The sequence below is a fragment of the Miscanthus floridulus genome, chromosome 15, assembly GCF_019320115.1.
Source record: "Miscanthus floridulus cultivar M001 chromosome 15, ASM1932011v1, whole genome shotgun sequence".
Lineage (NCBI taxonomy): Eukaryota > Viridiplantae > Streptophyta > Magnoliopsida > Poales > Poaceae > Miscanthus > Miscanthus floridulus.
This window is the reverse complement of record NC_089594.1, coordinates 64,808,393-64,820,215: the sequence shown is the minus strand read 5'-3', so window position 1 is coordinate 64,820,215 and position 11,823 is coordinate 64,808,393. Positions and strand designations below refer to the sequence as shown.

At 45.1% G+C, this 11,823-nt stretch overlaps 1 long non-coding RNA gene across 1 annotated transcript; it reads left to right on the top strand.

Annotated features, from left to right (window-relative positions):
- The first annotated feature begins 11,181 nt into the window (after positions 1–11,181).
- Positions 11,182–11,562, top strand: LOC136509121 (uncharacterized). The gene is made up of 3 exons (XR_010772234.1): positions 11,182–11,318; positions 11,380–11,445; positions 11,505–11,562. It is a non-coding gene; the product is annotated as an uncharacterized lncRNA (long non-coding RNA).
- Positions 11,563–11,823: the final 261 nt, after the last annotated feature.

Genomic DNA, 11,823 nt, shown 5'->3' with positions numbered 1-11,823 from the left:
TATAGTATTTTTAGGAGTTATCTGATTAAATTGAGATGCTTAATATTGTTAAGATATACACTTGTAGGAATTTTTATGATTAATCAGTGCTAGTATTAATTCTAGAAATTTCACAGTAACTTCCTAATATTATTAGGTGCTCACTGTAATTTTTGTAGCTCCATAAGAATTAGTTGCTAAGGTAGCTAAATGAGACCTAGTACAAATATATGTATTTAATCAATAAAATGCCAAAACACCTTGGGGTTGTAAAACTAAAACATTTTCTGGAAACGAAGCCCTACTTGACAATGCGGATATGTAGCCTAGTGCATTAGTCATTAGAGCTAGCCGTTAGCTTGTGAAGCATAATATTGTTTTTAGAGTGCGGTTGTTGTTGGTTAATTACGTTTTCTGCGCTGCATATGCGAATATCATAATAGGAAAACAATGGATCTAGAGTCGATCGGCGTAGCAGGAGGATGGTGCCTTGGTGATCGTGTTGCCACGGTGGAATGCAAATCCTTGTTTATATCTTGCCCAGGCAAACCCCGGTGCATAACCCCTATTATTCTTCACTTTATTGATGTTTGTGCATTAAGTTTTAAGGAGTTGAATGAAATCCACTTGCATATATATATCCTTATCCTATGAGTTCTACTAGCATGTCAGGATCGAGTAGATTGCTATGCTATAGGATTCGGTAGAAGTCGAGTGATTACCTGTCACTCACGAGAGATAGGAAGGATATCATTGTTGTTATTATATTACTATAACATGTAATATATATGGAGGATAATTGGAGACCGGGCGGAATGGCACTTTAGATCTAGACTTGGTTAGGCATTCTAGTGAGGCTCGGGTTGCACTTGTTTCGTCTGTGTCAATTGAGGATCATCCGTTGCCGTGGATGGTAGTTAGGTCATAGACTTATTATCCTAAGGACATACTTATTTATAGGAGTGGAAAGACTTGTTACTCTCTTGTCATGGGTTCCGGCTCTTTTCGGACCGGCTTTTAGGGGTGGGTATTAGGTGAAGATCTAAGCACCATACTAAGACTAGGTCTCAGGTGTTGGGGGCTTGGAGCCCAAGTTTGGACGGGGACCTAGACCCCTTGACAGGTGTGGAATGGGTTGGTCTTGCTTGTGCCTGGGGTACAAGCGGGGCGTGTGTTTTGGGGTGGGGTACAAGCGGGGCGTCTGTTTCGGGGTACCTAGCTGGAACATTGATTCGCGAATCACCGTTTCTACGTGATGGTATGACTTGGCTATGATCTAGCACCATTGAAAGGATCAAGATGCCCAAGAGGGGGGGTGAATTGGGCTAATTCTAAATTTTCTTGCAATAATCAAATCCTACGGATAGCCCAATTAACCCCTTGTGCCTAGAAAAGTGTTTCTATCAAATCAACGCACAAATGACTTGCACCCTATGTTCCAAAACTTACTCTAGCATAGCAATTCTATGAATATAAAACAAGTATTGAATTGCTCAAAGGAAATACTCAAAGTAAGTGCTCAAAGTAAATAGGGAGAGAAAGGAACGCGGCGATGTTTTGCCGAGGTATCAGAGAGTCGCCACTCCCCACTAGTCCTCGTTGGAGCACCCGCGCAAGGGTGTAGCTCCCCCTTGATCCGCGCAAGGATCAAGTGCTCTCTACGGGTTGATTCTTCGACACTCCGTCGCGGCGAATCACCCAAAGCCGCTCACAACTTGAGTTGGGTCACCCACAAGCTCCGCCGGGTGATCTCCAAGCTCCCAATCACCACCAAACCATCTAGGTGATGGCGATCACCAAGAGTAACAAGCACGAACTCTCACTTGACCACGCGAAGCCTAATGAGAAGATGGATGCACACTTGTCTACTCTTGATTCACTAATGAGGTTTCACTCTTGGATTCTCAAATCACAAACACCTCACTAGGACCTTGCTCTTCTTGGCACTCACTAACGTGTTTCTCAGCTGTTGGAATGAACAAAAGTGACTCCACTCACGAGTGGAGCTTCTATTTATAAGGCAGCCTGAAAAACGAACCGTTATGAGCTTCTGCGGGGTGACCGGACGCTCCGATCATTTTGACCGGACGCTCCGGTCAGTTCAACCCGCGAACAGTTTTCAAGTGATGACCGGACGCTGACAGGGTCCGGTCAGTACCGACCGGACGCGTTCGGTTGCTCTTGGATGCTTACTGTAAATGACCAGACACTGGATACTCAGGGTCCGGTCACCACTGACCGGACGCGTCCGGTCGCACTTTCTCAAGTTTGGACCCTTACTGGAGTCGACCGGACGCTGGCCCTCAGCGTCCGGTCACACGACCTTCCAGCGTCCGGTCACACCAGACTTGTTCTTCATAGTCAAATGAACTGACCGGACCCTGCGGCCAGCGTCCGGTCGCACCGGAGCCAGCGTCCGGTCAGTATTTGACCCTCCATTCACTTCCAACTTTCGATCATATGTGAATGAAGTTTGCTCCAAAAGATCTTAGGCATTCATAGGAGCTACCTAGAGCTAGTTTTAACAAGTGTGCACCACACCTAACTCACTAGACTCAACTAGGTCAAGCTACCCGTTCATACCCCCCTTCATAGTATGGCCAAAGGAAAAACAAAGTCCTAAACTACTCTAAGTGTCTCTCCAACTTCAATCGACACTTAGAACTAGTCATCCTTAACCTCGTCGTCCATCCTTTGAAAACCAAAACGATTTCCATCGTAGGGGCATGATAACCTTGATTGCCTAATCGATCTCTATTACCATGACCTAACTTAATTGCCTCTGCAAAACATACGTTAGTCATAGTAATCTTGTATTGACATTAATCACCAAAATCCACTTAGGGGCCTAGATGCTTTCAATCTCCCCCTTTTTGGTGATTGATGACAATACCACCTCAAGTATGTTATGGAGTGAGGTTTTTGAAGGGCTTGGTTCATATAAGCTTTTGTCGATAAGAGCAAAAGAGTTAGGCAAGCTTATATGACCCAAACCAACACAATGTACTCAAAGAATATGAATTAAGCATGAGTACGAGTAACAAAGCTCATTTGCTTCGAAGTATAAGCGCGGAAGCAAAAACAAATGAGCATCACAAGTGATATGACATATAGATAATGCAAAGTAGAAATCACACATGTCAACTATCACAATCACGTAGATAGCACTATCACATATATATAATAGTATGCATGTAAGTAAACACACGAATGCATAAGTAATAGTGTATCACACAAATAAGACTCCAAATGTATATAATAAACTAATACTAGATAACTAGCTCCCCCTAAAACACGCTCCCCCTGAGTCTACATACTCAAGCCCTCTCCCCCTTTGGCGTCAAACACCAAAACCTAAGGGTGGGTCGGCGGGGCTGCAGCGGACGAGTCGGGCGCTGAAGTACGTGGAGCAAGATGGAACTGGGCGCCATCATCATCTGACCCTGAGCTCTGAACTGACTGACCCTCTGAAGCAGGAAGTGTTGCTGAAGCGGTCTGGGTCTGAGCTGGGGCTGGTGCTGCCTAGGAAGCTGCTAGTATGTCTATCGTAGGATCTGACGAGGCGACAGACAAGGGGAGCCTCTGAGTAGTCACTGCGACTGGAGCTACTGTAGATGGACCAGCGGTATGCATATGAGGCAGAGTAGGCATGCCGGTCAACTCACTGAAGGATGCTCCAAGACTCCTAGAGACTGACGTCTCTGGCACGAATAGCGAGGAAGACTGCTCTGGTGTGAAGCCCGTCTGAAATAGAGTGAACTGCGAGGCTACCACAGGTGAGGCTAACCACTGGGACACCTATATAGGAGGTGAAGCAAACTGAGCTGGAGGCTGTCCCTGACTCTGGAGCCCACTGGGCTGTACTGCTGGAGTCATCGAAGTGGTAGGAGGCTGTGCAAGCTGGGGCGAAGGCTGTGGCAGTGGGATCCCAATGGCTATCACTACATGCTACATGAATCACATGAGCTGCTGCTGCATAAGTAACTGCTGGTGCTGAAGGAGTTGCTGCTGCCGCTGGAACTCGTCTTGACGAGCCTGAAACTGTGCGAAGTTGGCAGCTGTCTCCTGTGCCTGGCGTGTCTGATCCTGCTGCATCCGCTCAAGAATAGCAATGAGAGCGGGGTCTATCTGAGGAGCAGGTGGAGCAGAACTGGAGCTACCGGCCTCTGCATCATGTCTGCGTGGAGGCATCTGAGGTATAGGCTGGTAGTCATCGTCAGAGCTATCACTGTACTCGCTCACCTCCTGCTGTGCCTCTAGCTCCTCCTCCTTAGTGGCTGCAATCCCTCTGATGATCTCATCCTGCTGAGTTGCGGACTCTGGCACGTCGGGACGACAGCTAGGCTGTCTAGGTGCCTAAGGAGTGGTGTGCCTGATCCTCTATGATAGGTTGTAAGCTGGGAACTCTATGGTGGCACCTGTATACTCATCCATCATGCCAGGGGGCTTATCAAGCACTACTCTACGGATGAGGAACGTGATCCAGTGAGCATAGGGAAGCTGCCTGCGACCCTTGAATCCCTCAGCTATTGTGTCCTCCATCTCTAAAAGCAGGAGTTCCCAGATATCAAATACTGTCTGCTGCATGATGGCATTAAGAAGCCATAGCTATAAGCAAGTCAGGCCCTCCCTGTATCCCAACCTGGGAAGCAGTGTCCTCCTGATGATGGCCTCTAGTACCCTCGCTGTAGGAGTCAAGTCACTGGGGTTCCTGCTCAACCCCTCTCCAAACGGCTCCTTGAAGCAATGTCGCACTAAATCTGTAGGGGGCACCAACCCTCCATGAGGACGCCTAGAGGCTCCTGCTGACCATAACAGACCTCATGCATCTTGATAGGCTGCTCCTGTAGCCTCAGTATCTCTCTGGCTCTGCCACTCGTCACTCTGTAGTCTTTGCCTTTGAAGGCAAAGTGAATGAATCTGTGATGTGGATCGATGTAGAGCGAAGCATAAAACTGACGGACCCAAGATGGTACATATATCCCCATCCGTCCAATCAGATCTGACAGTCCTGGCAAATATGACAAGTATGGCCGAATGCTCTCTCTGGCTGCTGCCACAATAGACTCTATTTGACAGACTCTCTAAGATCTGAACACTGCCCCACTGTTGAGATAAGCATTGTAGAAATCCTCCTGCAGTGGCGTGTAGAACCGGACGCACAGACGTAGCGTCCGGTCACTCCTTCATCAGCAGTTCACCTCCTGTGAACTGACCGGACGCTGGACAGCAACGTCCGGTGCAGCGTCCGGTGCACCTTTTCAGCAAATCTTCAAACTTCCTTCGCGCTGCCTGTTCCCAATCAAGTCCCAACTTGAATAAGATCCAAATAAACACCCATTGGGACTGATGTCAGTGACCTCTCTCAAACCCTCATATTTTTCAAAATATTTTGCCTTAGGCTATAATTCTTTTTAAAAAAATAGGCAACAAGAGGACAAATAGAACAAAATGACAAAACAACATTCATGCATATGCAATACTTGTAAGTAAGTCTAGTTGCTTGTCAAGTTTGATCCAAGGTTAAGCTTCTTCACACGCTTTTCGGCGGTTATCTTAACCATGTTAGACAAGCCCTATGTGCATTGCCATAAATTAAACATGTTGTATATTACAATGAATGCAAGGGACAACACAAGCTCAAATTTTAGTGAAGTTACTAAAATCAAGTACATTGAGCTCATTCCGCAATCTACAAAATGTAGCCTCATCTAGCGGTTTTGTGAAGATATCCGCTAATTGGTCTTCGGATCTTACACCTTCTAGTGAAATATCATTTTTAGCCACATGATCTCTTAGAAAGTGATGGCGGATATCTATATGCTTGGTGCGAGAGTGTTGAACCGGATTATTTGCAAGTTTTACCGCACTTTCATTGTCGCACAAAAGAGGTACTTTCTCTAGAACTACTCCATAGTCTAGCAAAGTTTGTTTCATGTATAATATTTGTGCACAACAAGCACCCGTGGCAATGTATTCTGCTTCGGTGGTGGATAAAGCCACACTATTTTATTTCTTGGAGGACCAAGACACAAGTGATCTACCAAGCAAATGGCACCCTCCGGATGTGCTCTTTCTATCAACTTTGCATCCGGCGTAATCCAAATCAGAATAGCCAATTAATTCAAATAAAGCTCCTTTGGGATACCAAAGACCAATGCTTGGTGTGTGCTTAAGATACCTAAGGACCCTTTTTACGGTAATTAAATGTGTTTCCTTAGGACTAGCTTGAAATCTAGCACACATACACACACTAAACATGATGTCGGGCCTAGATGCGGTTAAATATAACAAGCTACCAATCATAGAACGGTAGAGAGTTTGATCAACCGGGTTACCTCCCTCATCTAGGTCAAGATGTCCATTTGTAGGCATTGGTGTCTTGATTGGCTTACATTCATCCATCTTGAATCTCTTGAGAAGATCTTTTGTGTATTTCTCTTGAGAGATGAAAATGCCTTCTTTCATTTGCTTGACTTGAAAACCAAGAAAGAATGTAAGCTCACCAATCATTGACATCTCGAACTCCTTCGACATCAATTCACCAAATTCTTTGCATGAGTCTTCATTTGATGATCCAAAGATGATATCATCAACATATACTTGACAAATGAAGATATGCCCATCAAGCTTCTTGGTGAATAGTGTGGTGTCGACCTTCCCAATGGTGAAGCCCTTCTCAATGAGGAAGTCCCGAAGGCGCTCATACCAAGCTCTTGGGGCTTGCTTAAGCCCATATAGTGCCTTGGACAACCTATAAACATGATTAGGATATCTAGGGTCTTCAAACCCGAGAGGTTGATCAACATAGACTAGTTCATTTATAAAGCCATTTAAAAATGCACTTTTCACATCCATTTGATATAGTTTCATTTCATGACGTGATGCATATGTAAGAAGGATACGGATGGCTTCTAATCTTGCAACCGGTGCAAAGGTCTCTCCAAAATCCAAACCTTCAACTTGAGAGAACCCCTTTGCAACTAGTCTTGCCTTGTTCCTCACAACAACACCTTGATCATCTTGCTTGTTATGGAACACCCACTTCGTTCCTATGACTCTTGCACCTTTCGGTCGCTCTTCAAGAGTCCAAACTTCATTGCGAGTGAAGTTGTTCAACTCTTCATGCATGGCATTGATCCAATCTGGATCTTTAAGAGCTTCTTCTACCTTGGTAGGCTCATAGCAAGAGACAAAAGAGTGATGAGCAATAAATGAAGTAAGCTTTTGAGATCGAGTCATCACACCCTTTGTTGGACTCCCTATGATGAGATCTTGTGGATGATCTTGTAGGAGAGGTGTATTTCTTCTATTAACCACTTGAGGAGGAGGTTGTGGAGCATCAACATCTTGTGCTTGTACCACCATTTGCTCATGGGAGATATGAGTGTCTTCATTTTCTACTCTCCCATCTTTTTCACCATCTTGTGGTACATTTGATGAAGAAGGTTGGTCAATGACTTGTACATCATCTTCATCATCTTTTGGCTTGATGTCTCCCACCAGAATAATCTTCATAGCCTCCCTCAATGGTTCATCACCTACATCATCAAGATTCTCATGTGCTCCTTGGGAGCCGTTAGATTCATCAAATTCCACATCATATATTTCTTCAACCAAGCCAGTGGCATGATTAAATACTCTATATGCTTTGGACTTCAATGAGTAACCAATAAGAAAACCTATATCACAATGTCTTTGAAACTTCCCTAGGTGTTGCCGCTTCTTGTAGATATAGCACTTGCAACCAAACACCCTAAAGAAGGAGACATCCGGCTTCTTCCCATTGAGCAACTCATATGGTGTCTTGACAAGGAACTTTTGAAGAAATAGGCGGTTGGATGCATAACATGCGGTGTTGATTGCTTCCACCCATAGAGCTTCGGGGGTGTTGTACTCATCTAGCATTGTCCTAGCAAGAGTGATCAAAGTCCGGTTCTTCCTCTCAACTACACTATTTTGTTGAGGAGTATAGGTTGCAGAGACTTCATGTTTGATTCCAACTTTATCACAATAAGCTTCTATGTTTGTGTTGTCAAACTGTTGATGCAAAAGTGGATCTGCAAACACAAAGGGCTAATACCCGAATCGATATCCAAAGCGTGCCAGTCGATTTGACCTGCTAATCGACAAGGATGAAGAAACGAACACTTTGGTCCTGACAACAGCGATACGCCCGGAAGTCACGGCCAAGAGGTGCTCACGCGGAACTCGAGAATCGCCGAAGATCGCACTGAAGCGATGCAGCTCGCCGAATCAATGAGAACTCGTAAAAAGAAAAGTATGCAAATTGACGAAGTCGCCGAAAAGTAGATGCAAATAGGAGTAAAAGTTGGTTTTGATATTGATTGATATATATTCTTACATTGCCCCTTACTCCATATTTATACCCTGATCTAAAGAGACACAACCAAACACAACTAGGATACCAATCCCACATCTAAGGAAACACGTGACTCTTACATGAATCATACTCTAACTAATATATAAAAAAGGAAATCAACTTCTATCTATTTCCCTGTCCGCCTCAATTACGATGGAAATCTCACCGTCCTCCTTTCCATCGGCATACTCCCTATTTCATCGGCAGTAGTCTTCAAGCCTTCCTTCATCGGCATATTCCCTGTTTCATCGGCAGTAGTCTTCAAACCTTCCTTCATCGGTATATTCCCTGTTTCATCGGCAGTAGTCTTCAAACCTCCTTTCATCGGCATCGACAATAACACCTCTAACTTCATTGGCAACGCCCGAATCCAAACTACCCTTTCCATCGACCATCACCAGCTATCGGCAACTATCTTCACAAGCTGGCTTCCATCGGCTATCAAAGTACACAGTAACTTCCCCCTCACCGATTAGTCCATTCCGATCACCATCACGTACAAAAAACGGTGTCAACACATGCCCCCCAATTTCGGAATATAAAACCATTAATGTTCCGAAATTTACTCTAGATAACACTTGCCTTTACCCGATTATCGTAACTCATTCCCCAAGCCAAAACTTGATTTGTTATCAAATCCAATCAGATCTAATCTTGATTTACGCATTTCAGTAAATGTCGCACAATCGCCAACCACTCTCGCCTTGATTATGGTTAAGATACCGAAACAATAACCCATCGGCAAGATCTTAACATGATAATGCTGCCATTAAAATATCCTGTATCGATATCCCTTCTAAGTCATGATTACTTGTCATCAACTCATCTGCACAATCCCCTGATTATCGCGCGAACAGTTACTATATCCTCCTGAACTGTCTCGACCTATATGCGCGCGACATAGAGATAAGTCCAAAATACCCTCACTCCGGGCGGCTTATAAATAGATTTCTCCGAAACCCTCATTTTCTACCTTCAGCCTCCAAACTTTGGCACTTTCTCTCTCCGGCGGCGACTCCGACGAACAACCGCGCGACCTCAACCAAGAAGAACTCTTCTCCGGTGCTAACTTCAAGTTTCCTCAAGACCATGGCCATCAACTTCAACGTCCCCGCGGTTTGCTCCACTCCCATTACCCTTTACTTTGATCTTTTCGCAAATTCATTCAGTTGGTGATTTTCCCTTTTTTCTATTCTCTGGATTCTATAACCTTAGGAACTGCGCAACAAATTAATTATCCCAACCGATCAGCCGCACGTCCAATGCCTCGGACCAATGGGCAACCCAGATCCAACCGATCTGATCAATGCAGAGGTTAACAGAATCCCCTTTAGAGCCCAAAATTTCTCCCTGAATTTGTGGAAAGACACATTCCGATCTTGGCCCAAAACCACCAAGGGGTGGAAAGACTGGTATTTGAGAGTTAATAACTTGATGCAAGTATACTGGGCAGAACGAAGATTAGACCAATGTATCAGGCTCTCTATTGCCGATATGCAGAAAAATGAATCAATGATAATTGCAGCTGCTTATTTCTGGTCAGATACAACCAATACTTTTATGTTTGGACATGGCCCAGCTACCCCTACCCTTGCCGATGTCCACATGCTTACTGGCTTGGACATCTCAACTGCCGATGAAGGCTCCATCTATGGTAGAAAGCCTGAATATAGAGTGAATACTCGTAACATCGGCGGTTGGACAGGATATATTCAAGAATACCAGAAAACCGGGACACCTAGCCAGAGGGAACATGCCACATTCCTGAATATGTGGTTAGAAAAATTTATCTTCTGTGGTCGATCAGTAGGACCAACCAACGCCTTCCTCCCTGCAGCTGAACTTCTAGCTAATGGCGCAAGGTTTCCTCTTGGCCGATACCTTCTGAGCTCCACTTATCATCTTCTTCACCAAGTGTCTCAGAAGCTTCTGCTTGGCGAACCCATCGGCAACCTAGGAGGCCCGTGGTGGTTCATCAACATGTGGCTGAATGCCCATATGCACAAACGTTTGCAATGGGACTTTTTTGCTCAACAATTCCCACGAGACATTCCTGAAGATTATGTGCTCGGGGATGATGAATCGGCAACACGCTCACCCCTCAATTTTGGTGAAGCCATAATCGTCCTCCCTGGAACAGAAGCCAACGAAGACCAAATCGGCAGATTCTTTCAAAGCTTTTATAATGGTCTTTCTCGTGATCATAGGGCCTGGGTACCTTATATCGACGAAGAAAACAGATTCCCCCTCCTTTTCAACTTTGCCGATGACACTCTGAATCAAGATAATGAGCTTATGATGGCCATCATCACTCCCAGGGCAATTCCAGTAAACACATTCGGCAGCGGGAAAAACACCAACATTACATATGAATTTTACAACCCATCGGCAGTATCCCGCCAATTGGCTTTTGGGCAACTGCCAATCAAACTCTGCTTTGCCGATGTGATCAAACCCAGGGAAACAATCACCTGCGGAACAGACTGGAACAAGGTAGTACAACTTTCTCCTGATGCCGATACCACAGATGTCGATATATCCACCTGGACACCAATATCTTTCATCACCGAGTCATACAAGCAATGGTGGCGAGAGTGGAAAGAGCAACTGTTCGCGACTTCTGTTCACACATATCGGCACATGATCGATTCTGAATATGCCATCCCTGACGACGCAGTAAGTTTCCTTTGAACTCCCTTCTGCTTTTCCTTTCATTTATCAGTAACTGATTCCCTTGTAACAGGTTAATAACCCAGCACCATTGGTGAGCAAAAGTGGGAAACCCTTCAACCTCCAGCCTGTTTCCCCAATATCGCCGATCGGCTACAACGCTCCCACCTTAGCCGCTTTGACCCGCCAGAAGATTCTTACTAAGACCATCACTTCTAAGTCCAAATTGGCTACATCCAGGGCTACCCCATCGGCCGCTGCTACAACCTTGGTCAAAGCCTTTAAGGTAACAACCTTGTTTATTTTCACTTATGCCGATCACAAGCTATATTAACCTTAATCATCAGGGGGTAAGAGCTGCTACGGGATCGTCATCGGCAATTCCGCCGATATCAAGCACCACTCCTTCAGAGGTAGCTCCTTGACTTTACATTTTATCTGTTAAATATCATATCTTATACTTGTTTTGCAGCAACAATTGGGTACATCGGCAAACATACCAGATGCCCAAGCTTCACAATCAAGTGTCGATGCCCCCCAGCCAATCGTTGCCGATGTCCAAACGAAGCGCAAAGCTTCAACAGATACTGAAGCACAGCCAAAACGACAAAGATCTATGCCGATCCCTACATCTACCCCAATATCATCGGTCATCATACTTCAAGAGTCCACCACCGATGAAGTCACAGAGGATATCCCATCGGCAAGCTCAGCCGATCCACACGACATACTCCAGGTTGCTTCCTCCAGTCAAGCACAGGAAATTGCCTTGAAACAGGTAAACCGATTAA